The sequence below is a fragment of the Balaenoptera ricei genome, chromosome 13, assembly GCF_028023285.1.
Source record: "Balaenoptera ricei isolate mBalRic1 chromosome 13, mBalRic1.hap2, whole genome shotgun sequence".
Classification (NCBI taxonomy): domain Eukaryota; kingdom Metazoa; phylum Chordata; class Mammalia; order Artiodactyla; family Balaenopteridae; genus Balaenoptera; species Balaenoptera ricei.
In genome coordinates, this window is record NC_082651.1 from 6,961,292 (window position 1) to 6,983,703 (window position 22,412).

At 45.8% G+C, this 22,412-nt stretch overlaps 1 protein-coding gene across 1 annotated transcript in view; it reads left to right on the forward strand.

Annotated features, from left to right (window-relative positions):
- Positions 1-231: 231 nt before the first annotated feature.
- TBC1D8 (TBC1 domain family member 8) overlaps positions 232-22,412 on the forward strand; it is a 173,865-nt gene continuing 151,684 nt past the window's right edge. The window contains exon 1 of the mRNA XM_059943359.1: positions 232-325. The gene's annotated coding sequence lies outside the window, so the exon portion shown is untranslated. The remainder of the gene's footprint in view (positions 326-22,412) is intronic.

Here is a 22,412-nt window from a genome sequence, read left to right on the forward strand (position 1 = left end):
CTACTAGAAGGGAGAAAAATAAATCTTAGCATATAAAAACTAAAAACTATTAAAGATGAATTTACATTTACCTTGTGACTAGGAAAATATCACCCCTTGATTAATTTCTCCTTTTCTGCTTTCCTGTGGGTACAACCCAAAGCATAAACTTTGTTTTTCTGAGCAGGGATGCAAATGAGGGTGTAGAGAGAGCCTGTGGGTGGAGTGGGGCAAGGAGTGTGCAGAAAGGGAGGGGAGGAGCTGGACCAGAAGAGGTACGTGACCGCCTTAGGAAGAGGAACTTCGGGTGAGAGACGTGAACAGCAGATTTTTCTGATGTTTTCAGGTGGGTTGTAAGTGGAACCTTTGCCTTTTCCTCTCCTTGAAACTTTATCCACATTATTTGTGGACGCTTTACAGTGGGTTTGGGGTTTTTACAAAGGTACAGCTGTACAACCTTGGCCTCAGGGTATAGGGTGACAGCCGAACCGGTCAGATCGGGTTACAGTAATTATTTTGGAACCCCAGAAGTATCCTACTGTGCAGTGATAGGGGAATACCAGGTCGCTGAGCAGACACTCTGGAAAAGACTGCTCAGCCTCTAACAAGGAAACATGAGTATCTGCAACAAAGGAGGGGCTATTTGGGAAATATTTGTGGGAGAAAAGAAGCATGTGGAAGGGTCACCTTCTGTCCTGAAGCTGCCCTCTGCTGTAGACAGAATACTTTCCGCACTAACCAGTGCCACGGGGTGCGTGTTTTCTCTCCTTCCTCATAACCCTGAACACAATCCCCGTCACCAGCTCTTGGAAGCTCCCTCTTCTGTTTGCCTGGGGACCACCGGTTACATGAGTAACGAACACCAGTCCCTGGTATGTTGCGAGCGTCTGCTTGCGGCCAGCAGCGCGCTCACGCTTACATGCGTGACCATGCTTCATCCCCCCAGCCGCTCGGGTGGGTAGAAAACGAGATGCTTCTCACTCTCAGGTGAGTGGGCGGAACCGTGGAGACAGAAGAGGAAGAGGCTGCTCCGCTGCTCAAAGGTGGAGCCCGGAGAGAAACAGCGCCGCCCCTGACGCCGTGGCTGGAGCGCGGGGCAGCGAGGACCGGCAGAGAGGGATGGGGACGCTCGGAGAGAAGGAGAAGGACCGGCAGACAGGGTGGCGACCACGCCGGAGCCCCCACTGTGCATCGGGCTCAGCGGCGCCGCCGTCCTGGGCCGGGGGGAGGAAGCAGCCCTGCGGGGGGCGGGGGGCGTGGGGAATGGGGGAGGGGAAGTAGGCGACTTGCACAGGGTCACACAGCGGCAAAACCAGGTTTTGGCTCCCAAGCGGGCACTCTTTGCCAGTTACCACGCTGCATCCAAAACCAGCTTTTTTTTTTTTTTTTTAACTTATTTTATTTATTTATTTACTTATTTTTGGCTGCGTTGGGTCTTCGTTGCTGCGCGCGGGGGCTACTCTTCTTTGTGGCGGGCAGGCTTCTCATTGTTGTGGCTTCTCTTGTTGCAGAGCACGGGCTCTAGGGGCGCAGGCTTCAGTAGTTGTGGCACGTGGGCTCAGTAGTTGTAGCTCGCGGGCTCTAGAGCGCAGGCTCAGTAGTTGTGGCGCACGGGCTTAGTTGCTCCACGGCATGTGGGATCTTCCCGGACCAGGGCTCGAACCCATGTGCCCTGAATTGGCAGGCGGATTCTTAACCACTGTGCCACCAGGGAAGCCCCAAAACCAGCTTTGCCTCATGTCTGGGCACCGAGGACCACCCAGCCTTGGGGGTCCACCCTCCGCAGCCCCCACTGTCGGGCAAGACCCAGGCTGGTCTTGGCCGCAGCCTGGGGCACGGGGCAGGCCGAGCCGCCTCGGACGGACAGATGGACAGACAGGCTGCGCCAGACCTGCTTCCCACCTGGGAGGCCTTCCGGAGCACCGCAGGTGCCAGGCGCACACAGCATCTTTCTAAACCAGTTTATCACCTATTCCCAGGTTCCTTTTTCATCGCCTCACACCCAGCGGGTTTTGCTCACCTTTGCCACACCACTTGATGTTGGAAAGACTTTAAATACACTTTGATGAGGCATAATAGCATCCTGTGCGCTCAGTAGGGAGTTATTGATTTTTTGGTGTAAAATATTAACGTGTCTTTCAGGCTATTTATGTCCTTGGACCGCAGAGCTCCGGATGTCTCCTGATGCCACACCAAGACCTAGGTTTTTTTCCTGGGAAAACATCAAATATTTACCACTAGCATCACCTGCCCACCCCCTCCTCATTTTTATTGCCTGTCTAAATGATAAAGGCTATAGGTGGGCAGTGTTCATGCATCAGCTGTGTCAGTTTTTCAGGACCCCGTCTGGTCTGTTCGTGAGCCAGATGCCCACGTTAGTAACCCACTGACCTGGTTCTCAGTGGAGCCTTCTAGAGTCATCAGCTCAATGGCTACTGTCAAATGTTTCTGATGAAATAAAAACGTAAAATGTTTTTGGCATGTGATCTTCCAAACATCCCTCGGTGTTTTCTAGAAGGACACATGAATGATGGCAGTGGAAGTGCAGGGAGGGAGTAGGTGATGCTCTTCCTGGCTCTGCGAAGAGGGCGGAGCTCAGAGGCAAGACGGAGCTGGTCCAGCAGTGAAGGTCAAAGTGCCCTCGGGGCTTTGGAGGTCTGTGCCCTCAACCGACATCATGCCCATTCTGAGGCCACATAGGCCAGTCAAGCAGTGCTTCCAAAAGCGTGTGTGGCCAGTACCACATGATGTGTCACTAAACTTTTCCTTCTAAGTGCACAGAGAGGCCAGAATGCATCTTGAGAAATGAGACTATTCTGGCCAAGGGAGTGTGGGCAACGTCTAGGTCCAGCCCATAAACATCTCCCACACAGCTTCTACACTCTCTCTCTTCCCTGATTATTTTGGAGGCGACGTGTTCCAGATGGTGTGGCTATAGTGTGGTGGAGGGCCCTGGGATTCACATTGCACTCTGACATGACTACTAATAGACTTGCATTGTGTTAGGTCATTAGGAGTTCCCTCTGATAGCCTATCCTTTCCTGACCATTCAAATGTGCACTTGTTCAAAAACGTGTTAAGTTCCTTGTCTGTGACAGTTTCTTGCTCAAATAATTTGAGGAACGTTGGTTTAGACTTGTTTATTCATTGCCGAACTTCTCAGAGACTTTATTATCCTAACACGTATTGTGAATCTTCCAGAGAGGCTTGGCAAGCCCTCTTGGACCCTAGGGCCCTTTTTCTGCAGGTGTCTTGTGGGAAGAACCTTCCAAAAAATTTACTTGGGGAAATACTGAATTAGAGAATTGAAAATGGTGAAGGTCTTTGGAAATTTCAAACAGGAAGAGTTGGCACCACTTTGCCCCACGGTGTGTGTTTTTGGAGGTTTCTGAGCTGATTCTCAGGGATTTGGATGCTGTCATCAATGCCATCTTTGAGGAGAAACATTGTAATTACAGCAATATACATTGCATAATGGTGTTTTCTAAAGTTTTCAAGGCCCTAGCCTGGAGCAGATCAAGTCAGCCAGCTGCCTGGGGCAAGAAGCTCTAAGTGGTACTAAAATATCATTTGAAGCACAAGCAAGAAAAGCAAAAAATAAACTGAAATTCATCCACATTAAAATCTATTGTGCTTCAAAGAACACTATCAAGAAAGTGAAAAGACAACCCACAGCATGAGAGAAAGTATTTGCAAATCATCTATCTGATAAGGGATTAGTATCCAGAATACATAAAGAACTCTTACAACTCAGCAGTCAAAAGATAACCCAAGTAAGAAATGAGAATCGTTTTTCTCCAAAGAAGATATACAAATGGCCAAGAAGCACAGAAAAAGATGCTCAAGTCACGAGTCATGAGGAAATGCAAATCAAAACCACAGTGAGATGCCACTTCACACACATGAGGGTGTCCGTGCTAAAGAGGATGGACGGTGACAAATGTTGGCAAGAATGTGGAGAAATCAGAGCCCTGCTGCATTGCTGGTGGGAATGTAAAACAGTAGAGCCGCTTTGGGAAACAGTTTGGCACTTCCTCAAAAAGCTAACCATAGAATTACCACATGACTCAGAAATGCTACTCCTAGGTATACACCCAAGAGAAATGAAAACATATGTCTAAGCCAACACTTGTACAGAAATGTTCATAACAGTCTTATTCATAATAGCCAAAAGTTGGAAACAATCCAAATGTCCATCAACCAATGAATGGATAAATAAAATGTGGTATATCCATACAATGAAATATTACTTAGCAATAAAAAGAAATGAAGTACTGATACATGCCACAACACGGATGAACCTTGAAATGTTATGGCAAGTGAAAGAAGTCACACACACAAAAAGAAGCCGTATATTCTATAATTGCATTCACATGAAATGTCCAGAAGAGGCAAATGGATAGAGATGGAAAATAGATTAAAGGTTGCCAGGAGCTGGGGACAGGGAGCAATGGGGAATGGCTGTAAATGGCTATGGGCTTCAGGACTTCCCTGGTGGTCCAGTGGGTAAGACTCCGCGCTCCCAATGCAGGCGGCCCAGGTTCGATCCCTGCTTGAGGAACTAGATCCCACATGCCGCAACTAAGGATTCCACATGCCGCAACTAAGGATTCTGCATGCCACAACTAAGACCTGGCGCAGCCTAAATAAATAAGTAAATATTTAAAAAAAAAAATGGGCATGGGCTTCTTTGTGAGGTATTTTTAAATCTTCTGGAATTAGATGGTAGTGGTAGTTGTACAGCCCTGTGAATATACTAAAAATCATTCAATTATACACTTTAGAAGGGTGAATTTTATGATTGGTGAATTACATCTCAATAATAATTTAAGAAATCATTAGAATAAATGGGAAGTAGGGTGCCCATCAATGCCAGCTTGCACACAGGACTCTTCACATAACTGGCAAAATGTAAAATATCCTCACTGGGGGAAAAAGCAAACAAAAAAACCCAATCAAGCAGCCACCATTCCTCAGGAGTGCCAACATATTTCTACAGAGCACTTTTGTACCGTGCTGTATATAATCGTCCTGAACAGACCTGCACAGACCCAGCCCCGAACCTCAGACCAACCGGATGATGGTCACCTAAGATAATGCTAATGTCCACTGCTGGTAACTGGACACGAGTGATTCCTTTTATTATCTACATTGTAAACTCTTGAATAGTTTCACCACACAATTGCCAGATTGAGAAAATAGCAAAAGAAAACTGGGGAACAAGAAGTTCAGAAAAGTAGGCCAGGGTTGGCCACATACAAGCCAGAAGAAAGCACATGAAAGATGATTTGAGCAGGTCTTTGTGAGTGTGAGTGATTTACGCTGCCCAGTTATAAATATCAGGGAAAACGGTGACATGAAAGACAATTCTAAAAAAATTCAGATGTTGTCGTTTAGGGCATGGTGATTTTTTTTTTTTTTAAAGATCTCATGTGGCCAATTTACTAGTTATTTATTTATTTATTTATTTATTTTTGGCTGTGTTGGGTCTTCGTTTCTGTACGCGGGCTCTCTCCAGTTGCGGCAAGTGGGGGCCACTCTTCATCGCGGTGCGCGGGCCTCTCATTATCGCGGCCTCTCTTGTTGCGGAGCACAGGCTCCAGACGTGCAGGCTCAGTAATTGTGGCTCACGGGCTCAGGTGCTCCGCGGCATGTGGGATCTTCCCAGACCAGGGCTCGAACCCGTGTCCCCTGCATTGGCAGGCAGATTCTCAACCACTGAGCCACCAGGGAAGCCCCATGGTGATGTTTGGCTTGACCGGAGCCCTGTGCTCCTGGAAAAAAAAGCAATGGAAAAAAAAACCCCACCCCTTTGCATCCCGAAATCTCCCCCACCCCACTTTCTTGTGCTCTGGGAAACAGCTGACCTTAATTGCAAAGAACCTGGCTTCTCCATTTGACTTAGATAAGATCTGCTGTCCGCTTTCTGGATGCTACAGGCCTGGTGGATTACCTTCTGGTCCTCCTGCCTCTATAAAACCAGGCCCCCTTCCTTTACCTCGAGACGTTCCTCATTAATTATGTTCTTTCTCTTGCAATAGCCCAAATAAAATCATCTCCTTAATTATCCGGTGCGTTTTTGTCTTTCACAGGCATAGAATAAATCCTTTCTTCTGAACATAAAGAAAGAGGTATACAGGTTTCCTTAGTAGACAATCTGTTCTTTCTGCCCCAACTAAGAAAATGTTGAAAAAATATTTAAAGAATGTCAGTTTGAAGGGATGCCAAATTATTCGCCAGCCAAGGGTAACCACAGCTAGCGTTTGTCTTGCCCAGCTATCTCAGATCACAAGGACTGTGGAACGGACTTCTGTGAAAGAAAATTCACCCCCTGGTAGTGATAAACCAAGGGAGTTTTTGTTTTTCAAAGCAAAACCTCTCCAAGTGTACCCCAGTTGTACATTTCCAGAGTAACCATCTGTCTTCTGGCATCTGGGACTGGTTCTTCTCCATTTCCAGAGTTCTCCAAATGCCAAGCATCTAGCTTTTCCCAGTTTTTGGATATTAAGAAAAAAAATACATGTCTAGAATTAATTTCATGCCAGATTATCAGAGTTTTCATCTTATTGCTACATCTTATTTCTAACTTCTTTTTATACCTTGACCACCGTAGGTACATTGCTATGCTTTCAGCTATTATAAATCATGGGTGAGAAATAAAATGGAAATACTCTGAGCTGATCACAATTCAGCAGAGCATTGCACTTTCTCACTGCAGCCTTGGTGAGCAGACTCACTCTTTGGTCTGTTAATGAGACACATGGCTGAATTGTCCTGATACATTCACCTAACCACTCCATTCCTGAATTCTTCCCAATGATCTATCTGCTGGACACCCTCAGGAGTTGGACACATACCATCAGCATTTCCTGGATTTGTTTTTATTTTTCCCGTGCTAAACCACAGGGGTTTCAGCATGCTGTGTACCACTGAATATTCATGGTCATTTATTCTGTTATCTGTCAAAAGGGGATCCGGTTTTCTCCTGGGCGTTATCTTGATGGCCAGGGCAAAGCAATTTGGAGGTTGATTATTTCATCAAGGAAGCGGTTGAATCTGGAAAATCAGGGCTCAGAAAAACAGTGTGACTCATCTTAGAAACTGCCTGGGCTGTCCCCTCTTCTCGGGTCCAAGATACAACTTCAGGCTAGTCCAATAACCCCAGTTCTAAAGATTAGAGTAGAAAGATAACGGATTGCCACAGTTCTTGGGTCTGCAGCTTCTGTTTCGCTGGTGCTTTGGGGGCAGGAAAGCTGAACCCTCTCCCATCTGGTTACCTTTGTGCCCTGTGGCATGTTCATCATTAGGAAGTAGAGGGAAAAGCAGCCCTTGTCCGATGTCTCACCCACAAGGACCAAGAATGAGAGGGTATTTGCTGTAGCAGAAAGATAGCCGAGCAGGGAGACCCAAGCTCTAATCCTGGGCTGTTGCTCTGTGGTTGTGAGACTTGGTTCAGGCCATTGGGCCTGTTTTCCTTCATCTATAAAATGACACCAGATCAAATGACCTGTGAAGCCTCTTCCTCATCCATCCTAGCTTTTCCTCATCCATCCTAGCTTTTCCTCATCCATCCCTTTGGAGGTAAGGTAAAGAATTGAATTGATAGTGACCTAGCAGGGTTATTTCTAATAGCAGGACTCCTATGAAGGGTGTTTGCAGCAAGACGGTGCTTATCATTCTTCTGAGCTATATAGAGCCCCTGCCAGACACTTGATAGAACAGTGATGAAAACAGAGATCCCTACCCTACCTTGCATGGAACCCAGAAGAAAGAGACAGACCCTAACTGACAAACATAATAACTACAAACTTATATAATAGGCAACAAATTACTTATTTGGATAATTACAGCAAAAGCGCTCTTCAAGTAGATACCCTAAACCTGTGGAGGTCGGTTTAAAGGCTTTGATATTTTATTGCTCTCTTTAATCAACAAACTAGATTGCCCTGTTGCGGAAAGGGAAAGGGGGGCGGCCAAGGGGCCCCGGATTCTTGCCTTCAGAGTTTCGTTTACAAGTAACAAAAACCAATTCAAGCTGGATTAAGCACAAAGGGGGACTTTATACCAAGGATCCAGGCGTGTGTCACGGAACCCCAAGCTGACCCAGGACTGAGACGGGGGTGCCTGGGGTGCACGCTTGTAGGAGGCAAGCAGGTTCGTGCAAGAGCAGGGCCACACCCAGGAGGAAGACCTTGGTCTAGTGTGTAAGTCCTGGGTGCCTCGCCTGCCACGCCCTAGTCCGGCCTGGCTCAGCCTCCTCCAGGGGCCAAAAGCAGCCCTGGACGCTTCCAGGGGCCTGGCTGCCTTCCCGCCGCCCAGGCCGGGGTTCCCTCCGCCACACCACATCGGGAACATTCTGTCGGGTAGCCCATATTCCACGCTAAGTGCATGTTGCTACAAAAAATGTTAAAGACTTTACGATTTGGTGTTAGAAACATTAACATCGATCTGACTCCGTCATTTTCTCTTCACATTTTGGAGCTCCTAACGTTTCTTTCTAGGACTCAAACCATTTCAATGGCCCTGGAAGCGCACGCAGGCCCTGCCCCTCTCAGCTCACCCTAAACCCTCAGCCAAGCCGTTCTGATTGCTTCCTCGGTCCGAGGGCCCCAGGTGAAATCAATCCGATGGTATCTGACGGCCAGATTTGATAAAGGGGCCAGGTAAGAACCCGAGCCGCCTTGGGGCCCCGGCTGGGAATCTCAAAGCAGACACACATTCGCCGTTATCGCCGCCTCTGAGGAGGCCAATTTCAGCAGAATCATTAAAAGTTGATGATTCTGCAAATGGCTTTTGTCTGCCGTGTTGTGCGGCGGGGGAAACGGGGAAGGGTAGTTTTTCTCCAAAACAGAATTAAGCACCAGCCAAAGAAAGGCCGTAAGATAATCCTGCACGTAACCTTAAACTGACCGTGAAATTCAAATTTAAGATTTTTCAGAAAAATTCCGGAGGAAAGGAGAGCTGGGGAAACTACTGAAATACTTAAAGGTCAGGAGATGGGGAAAGGAGGTCCAGGAGTACTTTCACAAGAAATCAGAGTGCAAAGACCAGGTCTTAGAAATATTTTTCCCCCAAAGAATTTAAACGCATTATGACAGTAATTTTAAGACATTGGACAGCATCGCTGGATGCATCTTTCTGTACCCAACTAGGCTGGAGTCCCACATTTCCTGCAAGGGGACAACACAGGCTGCAGAACCCAAAGGGCCCTAGATAAACAGAGAAGCAAACAACCTGACGGAAGACACAGGCTCCTGGTAGACAGAACAGGTGGCAGAGCTGCGCTGAGCTGGAGCCCGCGTTTCTGGATTCCCGGCCCCGAGTCTGCCCTTCCCATCCTTTACATAAACATAAGCTGACTCACTGGGGAAAACTCTAGGTCATTTCTACAATCTGAATCCTATTTGTAAATGACTCGCTCACATGGATAGTTTAGAAAGCTAGTACTTAGATTTTGCTGTATTTCTTTTCCATAAAAGAAAAGCTTAACGATCAGTGAGTTGTGTTTGTTGAACTACTTCTTTCTGGTCGTTTGTTGCAAACCCACAAATGATCAGCATAACCACGGGATCTGGCAAAAATGACTTATGGGCAGTTTCACATCATCAAAACTTCTCGCTATTACAGAACAGAAAAAAACGTCCGTGAGGTCAAAGAAGAGGGAATGGCCTCCATCTCTCAATGATACTGGAGGGGGCGTTTCTAACGAGTAGGTCAGTAGGTTGGAGCCACGTGAAGTGCCTGCCTTCCCTGTTTCTTTCCACTGCTTTCCTGAGCAGGCCAGATTGTGTCCCCTCCTCTCCCAGATAAAGCCATCACTGACCATCCTCCCCAGCGTGGAGACTCTGGGGTCAGGAGTTTCTTGGCTCAGCATGGGGGATGCTGCCGGAATAAGGTGGGTCTGGTCCTTCCTCGGCCCCAGCAGCCTGTCACTGTGGCCTCCCGTACAGGTGCAGTGGTGAGGACCACGGGGCTCTTCTCAGACTCCTGGTCACCATGGCAGCCCCTCAGCTCACAGTACTGTTACCTCCGCAGAGGCTGGAGGCGGAGCTGGGGAAGTACCTGCCCCACCTGTGCCCGTGGGGCTGAACAGCTGTGCAAGCAAACAGCTCAGGCTGGGACTTGAACCCACTGTCTTTGAGACCACACACCTGGTCTCAGGACTTAGTGAAGTTCAGGTTCTTGATGTCTCAGCCCAGAAGGAATTCAGCAAGAGGCAAAGTGATAGGTAAGAAGTGGATTTATTTAGGGGATTCCCTGGTGGTCCACTGGGTAAAAGACTCCGTGCTCCCAGTGCGGGGGGGGGGGGGCCTGGGTTCGATCCCTGGTCAGGGAACCAGATCCCACAAGCATGCCGCAACTAAGAAGCCCGCATGCCATAGCTAAAGATCCCACATGCCTCAACTAAGACCTGGCGCAGCCAAAATAAATTTAAAAAAAAGAAAAAAAAGAAGTGGATTTATTTAGAGAGATACACATTCCGTAGACAGAATGCAGACCATCTCAAAAGGCGAGAGCAGCCACAGGGCATGGGGTCGTCTCGGAAAGAGAGAGTGGCCCTGGGAGAAGCACACTCCACAGGCAGAGTGTGGGCCATCTCAGAAGGCGAGAGGTCCTGAAGCATGGGGTGGCTAGTTTTTATGGGCTGGGTGACTTGATAGGCTCATGAGTGGGAGGATTATTCCAACTATTTTGGGGAAGGGGCAGAAATTTCCAGGAATTGGGCCACCGCCCACTTTTTGGCCTTTTATGGTGAGCCTCAGAACTGTCATGGCACCTGTGGGTGTGTCGTTTAGCTAATGTATTTTTGTTGTTGTTGTTGTTGTTTGTTTTTTTTAACAACTTTATTGGAGTGTAATTGCTTTACAATGGTGTGTTAGTTTCTGCTTTATAACAAAGTGAATCAGTTATACATATACATATGTTCCCATATCTCTTCCCTCTTGCATCTCCCTCCCTCCCTCCCTCCCTATCCCACCCCTCTAGGTGGTCACAAAGCACCGAACTGATCTCCCTGTGCTATGCGGCTGCTTCCCACTAGCTATCTATTTTACATTTGGTAGTGTATATATGTCCATGCCACTCTCTCACTTTGTCACAGCTTACCCTTCTCCCTCCCCACATCCTCAAGTCCATTCTCTAGTAGGTGTGTGTCTTTATTCCCGTCTTACCACTAGGTTCTTCATGACCTTTTTTTGTTTTGTTTTGTTAGATTCCATATATATGTGCTGGCATACTGTATTTGTTTTTCTCTTTCTGACTTACTTCACTCTGTATGACAGACTCTAACTCCATCCACCTCACTACAAATAACTCAATTTCGTTTCTTTTTATGGCTGAGTAATATTCCATTGTATATATGTGCCACATCTTCTTTATCCATTCATCTGTCAATAGACACTTAGGTTGTTTCCATGTCCTGGCTATTGTAAATAGAGCTGCAATGAACATTGTGGTACATGACTCTTTTTGAATTATGGTTTTCTCAGGGTATATGCCCAGGAGTGCGATTGCTGGGTCGTATGGTAGTTCTCCGAATAGCCAAAGCAATCTTGAGAACGAAAAATGGAGCTGGAGGAATCAGACTCCCTGACTTCAGACTATACTACAAAGCTACAGTAATCAAGACAGTATGGTACTGGCACAAAAACAGAAATATAGATCGATGGAACAGGATTGAAAGCCCAGAGATAAACCCATGCACATATGGTCACCTTATCTTTGATAAAGGAGGCAAGCATATACAGTGGAGAAAAGACAGTCTCTTCAATAAGTGGTGCTGGGAAAACTGGACAGGTACATGTAAAAGTATGAAATTAGAACACTCCCTAACACCATACACAAAAATAAACTCAAAATGGATTAAAGACCTAAATGTAAGGCCAGACACTATCAAACTCTTAGAGGAAAACATAGGCTGAACACTCTATGACATAAATCACAGCAAGATCCTTTTTGACCCAGCTCCTAGAGAAATGGAAATAAAAACAAAAATAAACAAATGGGACCTAATGAAACTTAAAAGATTTTGCACAGCAAACGAAACCATAAACAAGACCAAAAGACAACCCTCAGAATGGGAGAAAATATTTGCAAATGAAGCAACTGACAAAGGATTAATCTCCAAGATTTACAAGCAGCTCATGCAGCTCAATAACAAAAAAACGAACAACCCAATCCAAAAATGGGCAGAAGACCTAAATAGACATTTCTCCAAAGAAGGTATACAGATTGCCAACAAACACATGAAAGAATGCTCAACATCACTAATCATTAGAGAAATGCAAATCAAAACTACAATGAGATATCATCTCACACCGGTCAGAATGGCCATCATCAAAAAATCTAGAAACAATAAATGCTGGAGAGGGTGTGGAGAAAAGGGAACCCTCTTGCACTGTTGGTGGGAATGTAAATTGATACAGCCACTATGGAGAACAGTATGGAGGTTCCTTTTTTTTTTTTTTTGGCTGCGTTGGGTCTTCATTGTTGCACGCGGGCTTTCTCTAGTTGTGGCGAGCGGGGGCTACTCTTCGTTGTGGTGTGCGGGCTTCTCATTGCGGTGGCTTCTCTTGTTGCAGAGCACGGGCTCTAGGCACACGGGCTCAGTAGTTGTGGCGCACGAGCTTCAGTAGTTGTGGCACGCAGGCTCAGTAGTTGTGGCTTGCGGGCTCTAGAGCGCAGGCTCAGTAGTTGTGGAGCACGGGCTTAGTTGCTCCGTGGCATGTGGGATCTTCCCGGACCAGGGCTCGAACCCGTGTCCCCTGCACTGGCAGGTGGAGTCTTAACCACTGCGCCACCAGGGCAGCCCCCTAGCTAATGTATTACAATGAGCATATAATGAGGGTCAAAGTCTACTGGATGCCAAACCTTCTGCCATCTTGGGCCTGGCAGGTTCTAACCAGTATTTGTTGTGTCCTCAACAGCTATGTCAATCTTCTAAAGGTTGTGCCCTGCCCCCTTCCCTCCTGTTTCAGTTGGACAGGAGGGACATCCTGACGGTTTATGGCTTCCTGCAGAGGGAGACCACCACCCCTGACAGACTGGAAAGTACCCCATGTTTCAGACCTCTGGGAAGTCAGGCTGCCCTTCCCTCCCTCTTGTTTCTCCAAGTGCACCAGGAGCCAAGGGAACTGAGACCAGAGGGGGAAGTGAGGAGGACGCCGAGGGGGAACTTGGTGGCTTGACAGCCCTGCCCGTGAAGCTTTCCTAATCCTATTGTTTGTGCCTCAGTGTCTGAGCACTTGACTCTGGGGGAAAGAGCCTTGGCTTTTCAGATGGCAGCATCCAATATGGGGAGAGAGAGGGCCCCAGGGGGCTTAGAAACTGTCACTCATTCACTGGTTCATGTGTCAAACACCCGTAGTGGGTGGCCACTGGGCAAGGCGCCGGGGAGAGGAGTGTCCAGCACACAGTCCTGCCTTCTGGAGCTGACAGGACAGCAAGAGCCACGTGGTAGAGTTATGGGATACCTGGGAAGGCGTCCATAACTCGAGGATGAGTAGGAGATTGCCAGATGTAGAGGAGATGAAGGTTGGGTTACCGAGTTAAGTCCTATGGACCCGGCTTGGCCCCCAGCCTGGCCAGGCTCTCTGGTTCCTGTTCCATTCGGCTTCGAGCAGCCAATAACGAAGCCGAAGCTGAGATCAACACAGCACAAGCTGTATTCAGTGGCCAAAGACTGGAGAAGCGGGAACTAAGTTCCCAGATCAATTTCTCTCCCATGTGGGGAGAGGGATTTAATTTTAAAGACAAAGAGAGAAGGAGTGAGGCTGATGATGGGGAGGCCTATGCATTAGTCTATGGGGAAGGGGCGGGGCTTCTCCCGAGGGAGTGGGGTGTCACCCTCTTTTTATCCTTTCTTGGTCCTTAATGTCTGGTCCTGGCCGCTGGCAGGTGTGTCATTTAATATGCAAATATGGTAAAGTCAGAGTATAATGAGACTCAGGGTCTGTTGGAGGTCAGATTCATCACCATCTTGGTCCCAGCTGCTTCCATCTGTTTTTTTGTTTGTAGCTTCCTTTCTTATCTCTGGACCCTTTAACTTAAAGATTTATGTCCACTCCTGCTACAGGGGTGGGGCGTGGGGCGAGAAGGGTTTTGAGCAAACACCTGGAGCAGCGCTGGCCACAGCTGGGGAGAGGTGGGCATTTCTGGCTGAGGACGCAGCAGGGTGAGGGCCGGCCGGGCACGTGTGTGCAGGCCTCCGCGTCCCGGTGTGGCCTCCACGCCGCCTTTACCTCCCAGCGAGGAGGCCGCTGTGACAGTCCAGATCAGAAAGGACGAGGGCCTCACATGGCAGAGAGGGGAGGGGGTTAGGAGGAGGGTAAACCACGGCAATGAGCGACGAGTAGGATGCCCTTGACTTGACTAAAAGGCTAACCTGCTGTGACCAAGGGGCCCTGACATGCCGTGGATCAGGGGAGAAACGCCTTTCTCTCTAATAGTCCTACGCAGGGTCAGAAGGGGCTCTGCCTCACTCAGGGGCCTGGGCTGAGGTCGCCTGCCACTTCCACCTGGCTTCCAAAGAGGCCCTGGGTGGTACCATCCAGCTAGAGGTCAGGGGACAAAGGGCATGGAGAAGAGCTCAGGGCGGCTTTACAGACCAGGCCTGGGTGGCGCTGTCACTTCTTCTCACTTCTGCTGGTGAGCACTTAGTTTCATGGCCACTCCAGGCTACATGGGAGGCTGAGAAAGGTGCTCTAGCCTTGAGTCCAGGAGGAAAGAAGACTGGATTTTGGTGGACAGCCAACAGTCTCTGCCCCTGGAGATGATGACGGCTTGAAAAATAGGGGCATCTGAGAGGAAAACCGGGTCCCAGCGTTCAGCTCACCTCCCACATGTCCAGGACCCCTCAGATTCCTCAAGCCTCCCTAGAGGACCAGACTTTACCTCCGAGAGGACCGCCCCTGCCTCATCTCCCAGGGATGCTAGAGCAGTGACTCAAAGCTCTGGGGCCACGTTTGAAGTTTATTTCTTTGGATCAACTGTGAGCTTCCTGTGGCTCTGCTTTTTTTTTTTTCAGACTGATTTTTTTTTTTTAATTGAAATACAGTTGATGTACAATATCGTGTTAGGTATACAGCACAGTGATTCAGTTATACATATATATATGTACATATGTACATACATATACATATGTACATATATACATATGTATATGTATATATATGTATACAGTATATATACTGTGTAGCTCCCTGTGCTATACAGTAGGTTCTTGTTGTTAATCTATCTTATATACAGTAGTGCGTATCTGTTAATCCCAAGCTCCTAATTTATCCCTCCCCCACCCCCTTTCCCCTTTGATAACCATAAGTTTGTTTTCTATGTCTGTTTCTGTTCTGTAAATAAGTTCATTTATATCATTTTTTAAGATTCCACATATAAGTGATATCATATGATATTTATCTTTCTCTGACTTCAGTTAGTATGATAATCTCTAGGTCTACCCAAGTTGCTGCAAATGGCATTATTTCCTTCTTTTTTATGGCTAAGTAATATTCCACTGTATATATATCACATCTTCTTTCTCCATTCATCCATTGAGGGATATCTAGGTTGCTTCCATGTCTTGGCTATTGTAAATAGTGTTGCTATGAACATTGGGGTGCATTTATCTTTTCCAATTAGAATTTTCTCTGGGTATATGTCTGTGGCTCTACTTTTATTTTATTTTTTTAATAAAGTTATTTAATTTATTTATTTATGGCTGCGTTGGGTCTTTGTTGCTGCATGCGGGCTTTCTCTAGTTGTGGCTAGTGGGGGCTACTCTTCGTTGCGATGCGTGGGCTTCTCATTGCGGTGGCTTCTCTTTGTTGGGGAGCACAGGCTCTAGGCGCGAGGGCTTCAGTAGTTGTGGCACACAGGCTCAGCAGTTGTGGTTCGCGGGCTCTAGAGCACAGGCTCAGTAGTTGTGGCGCATGGGCTTAGTTGCTCCACGGCATGTGGGATCTTCCCGGACCAGGGATCGAACCCATGTCCCCTGCATTGGCAGGCAGATTCTTAACCACTGTGCCACCAGGGAAGCCCTGTGGCTCTGCTTTTAAAGCCATGTACTTCTTCTGTGAGGGTGTTGGGATCAATTTTGCTAGATGTCCAGTTAAAGAAACAACACTCAACAGATAGCTTTCCCATGAGTAATACTAAAATGTTATTTTTGCGATTGTCCAAGAAGACAATGCCCATCCTCATAGTAATGAAAACTACAAATATACTTGCTACACGAGAGTTCCCAGGAACATCCTGGGCAGGACTCCTTAGAGGGATGGGCCAGGGGACAAGACCAACACATACATCTCATTTGAGGTGGCACTAGGAAAAAATCTTGACACTTCAAGCCTAGAGCGTTTTTTTTTTAAAGGGAGTTTCTGCTTTTCCCTTACCCACAAGCTTGCCTGGCCTTTTCCTGAAGGAAAGTTGTTGGAGATGAATTTTGAGTGCCAAAATTTTGGTGAATGTATCAAAATAATGACACCTTGGACAGGCATGGGGTCACATCTAGATGTTATTTCCAAATTGCACATTATTGAGGGGCATGTGACCTTTCAGTTTAGAATATGGGTAAGTGGCTGCATTTATAGTACCGACACCTGGGATCCAATATAAAACTCCAGTAAATCCAGTCTGACTCTTTTAAGGTAGTCAGCCCTCATATATCAGAAGAAAGCCCAGGTTGTGGATTGTCTAACTTTGTTTCTCTCCTCTCTCCTTGTTAGGATGTTTTGTGGTTTCTTTGTAATCAACACACCTGGGGTAGGGATGGGGACCAAGAAAGGCCAGACTGCAGACACTCAGCTCTGATTAGAAGTGTTGCTCATCAATAGCGAATTATGAGGATGAGGAGGCTGGATCCAATGATTTAAATCGAGTCCTTGCACTGCCCTCTGTACCTTGAGCCTGATCTGATACATGAGTTACAGCCAGGATCAGACAAGGTGTTTCAGAGAAAAGAGCTTTTGCTCTATCACAGTGCACCTTGCCCTGCTCACTGTTGCATACCTCCTGCCCTTCTCTCTATCAGATCACGCTCTAGAGACCTGATCTGAGGGGCAAATACACATGGGCATAAAGCACTTAGTAAATGACCCATCCCTGAGGTAATAGCTTTTTAACCCTAATGTCTCAAGCCAAAAGAATGAACCTCTTATTCCAGCAGTTGGGGTCTGAATGTAGCAAGTTCTATCAGGGAAAGGGTATAAATGACCAAGGAGGGCGTCCTTTAAGTCAGTGGTCCCCAACATTTTTGGCACCAGGGACTGGCTTCATGGAAGACAATTTTTCCACGGACTATGGTGGGGTGGGGGGATGGTTTCGGGATGATTCAAGCACATTACATTTATTGTGCACTTTATTTCTATTATTATTACACAGTAATATATAATGAAATAATTATACAACTCACCATAATGCTGACAGGAGGCGGAGCTCAGGCGGTAATGCAAGCAATGGGGAGCGGCTGTAAATGCAGATGAAGCTTCGCTTGCTCACCCGCCACTCACCTCCTGCTATGTGGCCCGGTTCCTAACAGGCCACTGACCGGTAGCGGTCTGTGGCCCGAGGGTTGGGGAGCCCTGCTTTAAGTCCTTGAAAACGGGCTACACGGATGGCAGCCTTCTCTCCTATGCCTGAGGTCAGCCTCGGCTGTTATTAACAATCATCAGGACAATCCAGCGTTAATGCAAATCCCAGAAAGTCCTTGACTTCTGCAGGCATGTTTCTGTGTTTAGGCAATATTTTTCCCATAATCTTTTTTTCCAGAAAGAAGCTTGGGATGCAACATAATAGATGGTGCAGTTGGTGTGCACAAAGCTAAGGGGAAAGGCCTCCATTGGAAGCAGTGGTTAAGCAAACAGACAGTTGGTCTCCTTCTTTATTCCTTTTCCCTTGTCTTTTGTTCACTTTCGAGAGGTTGGTTCGAGCTTGTTTATATGTGTCTTGAGTAAGGTATTCAGGCAAAGGTGTGGGCAGAAAGGAAAGGAAAATGAAAGTGAAGTGATGAAAAGCTAATGGGGAGATTTGGTAGGGAAGTTTTAATGATCACCACTATAAGGGAACTGTTTTTCTTTTAAAATTGTAACTGTTTCTCATAAACATTCAGCAATATAACTCCATTAAAAAATGTTTATGCAAATTCCATTTAGGATAGCATCTAAAACAATAAAATACTTAGGAATAAGTTTCACAAAAGAAGCGCAAGATTTGTATACTGAAAACTACAAAGATTGTTCAAAGAAATTAAAGATGGAAATAAGGGGAAGGACATCTCATGTTTACGGATTGGAAAACTTACTATTAAGATGGCAATAGTACTCAAAGTGACCTACTGATTCAAGGCAATCCCTATCAAAATCCCAGCTGTTTTTTTGCAGAAATTGACATGCTGATCTCAAATTCCTTCATAAATGCAAGAGACCCAAAGTAGCAAAAACAATCTAAAAAAAAAGAGTAAAGTTGGAGGACTCACACTTTCCTATTTCAAGATCTACTACATACCTACAATGATCAAGACTGTGTAGTACTCGTGTAAAAGTAACCATATAAATCCATGGAATAGAACTGAAAGTCCCAAAATAAACTCTTACTTTTATGGTCAATTGATTTTCAACAAGCGTGTCAAGACAATTCAATGGGGAAAGAATAGTCTTTACCACCACTAGTTCTGGGACAATTGGATATCTACATGCAAAAGAATGAAGCTGGACACCTAACCCACACCATATGCAAAAATTAACTAAAAATGGAGCCAAACCATAAATCTAAGTGTTAAAATTATAGAACTCTTAGAAGCCCACAGAGGTAAAAATCTTTATGACCTTTGATTAGGCAGTGGTTTCTTATATATGACACCAATAGTATAAGCAACAAAAAAGAGAAAATAGGTAAACTGGACATAATAAAAATTCATTAAAAAATCCCCCAGGGGCTTCCCTGGTGGCGCAGTGGTTGAGAGTCTGCCTGCCAATGCAGGGGACACGGGTTCGAGCCCTGGTCTGGGAAGATCCCACATGCCGCGGAGCAACTGGGCCCGTGAGCCACAATTACTGAGCCTGCGCGTCTGGAGCCTGTGCTCTGCAACAAGAGAGGCCGTGATAGTGAGAGGCCCGCGCATCGCGATGAAGAGTGGCCCCCGCTTGCCGCAACTAGAGAAAGCCCTCGCACAGAAACGAAGACCCAACACAGCCAAAAAATAAATAAATACAATTAAAAAAAAAAAATCCTCCCAAAACTTTTGTCCTTCAAAGGACATCATGAAAAAAGTGAAAAGGCACTCACAATGGTAGAAAACTTTTGCAAATCATACCTCTGATAAGGGACTTTGTCATGGACTGAATTGTGTTCCCCAATACTTCATATATTTTTAAAAATTTTATTTTAAAAAAAGCATAGTTGATTTACAATGTTGTGTTTAATTTCTGCTGTTCAGCAAGGTGACTCAGTTCTACATATATATACACTTTTTCTTATTCCTTTCAATTATGGTTTATCACAGGATATAGTTCCCTGTGATATACAGTAGGACCATATACAGATGGACAGTTGTTTATCCATCCTATATATAATAGTTTGCCTCTGCTAATCTCAAACTCCCACAAAAATTCGTATTTTGAAGCCCAAACCCCCAATGTGACTGTATTTGAGATGGGGCCTTTAAAGAGGTAATTAAGGTTAAATGAGATCAGAAGGGTGGGCCCTAATCCAGCATGACTGATGTTTTCATAAGAAGAGGAAGAGACACTAGAGATGTGTATCCACAGAAGAAAGGGCACGTGAGGACACTGTCTGCAAGCCAAGGAGAGAGGTCTCACCAGAAACCAACCCAGCTGGCATCCTGATCTTGGACTCCCAGCCTCCAGAACTGTGAGAAAATAAATTCCTATTGTTTAAGCCACCCATTTTACGGTATCCTGTTTTGGTCGCCTGAGCAGACTAAAACAGACTTCGACTTAGAGTATATAGAACGATTACAACTCAAATATAAAGACAGGGACTTCCCTGGCAGTCCAGTGGTTAAGACCTCGCCTTCCAATGCAGGGGGTGCGGGTTCGATCCCTGGTTGGGGAACTAAGATCCCACATGCCTTGTGGCCAAAAAACCAGAACATAAAACAGAAGCAATATTGTAACAAATTCAATAAAGACTTAAAAAAAAAAAAGGTCCACATCAAAAAAAAAAAAAAAAAGAAAGAAATAAAAAGACAGCCTAATTTAAAAATGGGCAATGGCTCTGAATAGATAGTTGTCTAAAGAAAATATACAAATGACCAAGAAGTACTTGAAAAGAGGCTCAACCTCATTAGCCATTAGGAAAATGTAAATCAAAACCAGGAGATACCACTTCACATTGACTAGGATAGCTACAATCAAAAAGACAATAAAATAGATAGCTAGTGGGAAGCAGCTGCATCGCACAGGGAGATCAGCTCGGTGCTGTGTGACCACCTAGAGGGGTGGGATAGGGAGGGTGGGAGGGAGACGCAAGAGGGAGGGGATATGGGGATATATGTATACATATAGCTGATTCACTTTGTTATACAGCAGAAACTAACAAAACAGTGTAAAGCAATTATACTCCAATAAAGATGTTAAGAAGAAAAAGACAATAAGTGTTAGATGCAGAGAAACTGGAACCGTCATACACTGTTGGTAGAGATGTAAAATAATGCGGCTGAGCAGTTTGGCAATTCCTGAAAAAGTTAAACAGAGTTTCCATTTGACCCAGCAATTCTACTCCTAGGTATATACCAAGAGAACTGAAAACATATGTCCACGAAAAAAACTTGTACGTGAATGTGCATAGAAGCACTATTCATGATAGCTAAAAAGCGGAAACAACCCAAATGTCCATAAACTGATGAATGGATAAACAAAATGTGGTCAATCCATATGATGGAATAACATTCAGCCATAGAAAGGAATGAAGTACTGACACGTGCTGCAACGTGGATGAGTCTTGGAAACATCACGCTAATTGAAAGAAGCCAGACACAAAAGGCATCATATTGTATGATTCCATTTTTATGAAATGTCTGGAATAGGCAAATCTATAGAAAGCAGATTGGTGTTTGCCAGGGGCTGGGAGGAATGGGGAATGGGAATTACTCTAACGGGTACTGGTTTTCTTTTAGCATATCTGATTAAAATGTTCTGGAATTAGATAGCACTAAAGGTTGTACAACCTTGTGAATCTACTAAAAACCACTGGATTGTATACTTTAATTTTTTTTTTTTTTTTTTGCCACACCACACGGCATGTGGGATCTTAGTTCCCCCACCAGGGATCGAACCTGTGCAGTGGAAGCACGGAGTCTTAACCACTGGACCCAGGGAAGTCCCTGGATTGTATACTTTTCTTTTAAAATTTAATTTTATTTATTATTTTTTAATTTTTGGGCTGCATTGGGTCTTCGTTGCTGCGCACGGGCTTTCCCTAGTTGTGGCGAGCGGGGTCTACTCTTCGTTGCGGTGTGCAGGCTTCTCATTGTGGTGGCTTCTCTTGTTGTGGAGCACGGGCTCTAGGCTCACGGGCTTCAGTAGCTGTGGCTCGTGAGCTTTAGAGCACAGGCTCAGTAGTTGTGGTGCACGGGCTTCAGTAGTTGTGGCACGTGAGCTCTAGAGCACAGGCTCAGTAGTTGCGGTGCACGGGCTTAGTTGCTCCGCGGCATGTGGGATCTTCCCGGACCAGGAATCGAACCCATGTCCCCTGCATTAGCAGGCGGATTCTTAACCACTGCACCACCAGGGAAGTCCCCTGGATTGTATGCTTTTTAAAATATGTATTTATTTATCTATCTATCTATTTATTTATTTATTTATTTGGCTGCGCTGGGTCTTAGTTGTGGCACGCGGGATCTTCGTTGCCATGTGCGAGATCTAGTTCACTAACCAGGGATCAAATCCAGGCCCCCTGCATTGGGAGTGTGGAGTCTTAACCACTGGACCACTAGGGAAGTCCCTGGATTGTATACTTTAACAGGTAAATTTTACGATGTGTGAATTACATCTCATAAAGCTGTTTTTAAAAAACTAAAAACATTTATGCAGACATATAAAGTAAAGGAATTTTCAAAATGTAAATACAGTAGCCAACATATTATTTTGTCCAGGTTAAAATACTTTGGAAAATCTCCAGGCCAGTTAATTTCATTTTTGTTTTTGTTGTTGTTGTTGTTGTTTTTGCTTCCCTGGTCTTTCTCCCCCTTCCCTGTGAGTTCTGTAGGATGATGGTTCCTTCCCAATTTTCTCCTTTGTCTAGAACTGCACCCAGAGGTGTGTCCTCAGCAAACAGCATGTGCTCCTCCTTCCCCTCCTCCATGCGTTCTGAAGAGGGCAGAGGTCAGAGGGCGGTGCTGGCCTATAAGGTCTGATGCTCACCTCGTCTGCAGGCCTGAGCGTGTGGCCCACTGCTCCTTTTTGTAGAGATTACATCACATG